Genomic DNA, 1,891 nt, shown 5'->3' on the forward strand with positions numbered 1-1,891 from the left:
GAGCTACTTAAATCCATGGCAGAGATATCTGGAGCAACTTACACTGTCTGATTCTCCACCCTTCAGACTGAACAGAATGACAACCTATCTCGTTCTTCAGTAGCACTGCAGGAGGACTTCCATACAACTTACTATACTGAATTCCTTTGACCAGTGACATCACATGTTAGCAATCTTCTTTGACTCTGAAAAGGTTTACAAAACGACTTGAAAATTGAAGCTCTGATAATTTAGAAAATATGGAAATCAAACAAAACAGCTCAGTATGCATGGTTTGTGGTTAAATATTTAGCAGAAAAATGGAAACAAGGTCTAGGATATATATTGTTTTTAGTATTAATGCTGATATCTGAAAATAATAATTTTAGATTACATTAGCAATTACAGTATTCAGGTTGTTTCCCAAAATTTGTTTATGTATTCGTTCAAGGCTTGGCATTTCTGAAAATTAAAATATATTATACATAATGAGAATGTGTTTTTATGACACTGCATTTACTAAAAAGCGCCAGAAATTATCTAATGAAATATGATATATAAATAAATGGAAATACTGTCACATACAACAATTATGTATAAAATAACGACTGCAATGCACCTTCACCTTATTCCCAAGTTTTCAAAGTTTATTAAAATTAAATGTATTTAATTGGAGGTGTGGCAACAGGCATGGACACCCATACTGCATTAGGAAGCTTCTGACACAGGTTATGGACACATATTAAAAATAAATAAACAATAAATCAAGTTTAAATTCTTATTAAATCAGTCATTTTCAAAGAGAAGATGTAGCTGAGCTCCATGTAATAAAGACATAATATTAAATATTAAAAGTCCTCAAACTCTCTGAAATTATGCTTAAAGTAATAACAATTTTATATTTACACAAATTTGTTAACCAGTATTTTGTGTTGTTAGAAATGGGGCAATAGTGACACTCCAACAGCACCAAAATGTGTGAATTTATTAATAACCACATGAGTAATCGACTGATGAAAAAATGCATTGATGAGTCCACACCTAGATTGGAATTGGCTAGGTCGATACATCGCCGGCAGCTTACAGGTGCCACGAACAACAACCCTTGGGCTAGCCGTCCCAGATGCACAGCTGAAGAAAAGCAGGTAGGCATAATGTGGCCCTTACTCTGCTGATAAGCACTTACTATACGAAATCATATTACTCCATATTACATCTGAAAACAGCATTTAGTTCTCATTATTAGCTTCGGAGTACAAAGCGGTAACCCGAACCTTGTTGCCAAGTGTATAGAAACTCTGGTTTGCCACGTATAGTGAAGAGTGGTAGGAAAGACGGTATTTTATTAATTTTGTATATTCACATATTTATATATATATATATATATATATATTATATATATATATATATATATATGGTGTGGGTATGTGTATGTTATGTGTATGTGTATGTATATGTGTGTGTGGTGTGTGTGTGTGTGTGTGGTGTGTGTGTGTGTGTGTGTGTGTGTGTGTGTGTACATATACATGTATGTATGTATGTATGTGGGACGCGGTGGTCGAATGGTTAGAGCGTCGGACTCAAAGATTGTCACGACGGTAATCTGAGTTCGAGGGTTCGAGTCACCGGCCGGCGCGCTGTTTTCCCTTGGCAAGGAACTTCACCTCGATTGCCTGCCTAGCCACTGGGTGGCCAAGCCAGCCCAAGTCAATGCGGGTAAATAGAGATGGTGACTCGATAAAAAAAAAAAAAAAAAAAACACCGGGCGGAAGGCAATGGCAAACCACCGCTCTAAATTGCCAAGAAAAATCATGGAAGCCCATGATCGCCAAGGCCGCGGTGGCGAATGGTTAGAGCATCGGAACTCAAACTGTCACGACGGCAATCTGAGTTCGAGGTTCGAGTCACCGGC

Source organism: Penaeus monodon, chromosome 37, assembly GCF_015228065.2.
Source record: "Penaeus monodon isolate SGIC_2016 chromosome 37, NSTDA_Pmon_1, whole genome shotgun sequence".
In the NCBI taxonomy this organism is placed as follows: domain Eukaryota; kingdom Metazoa; phylum Arthropoda; class Malacostraca; order Decapoda; family Penaeidae; genus Penaeus; species Penaeus monodon.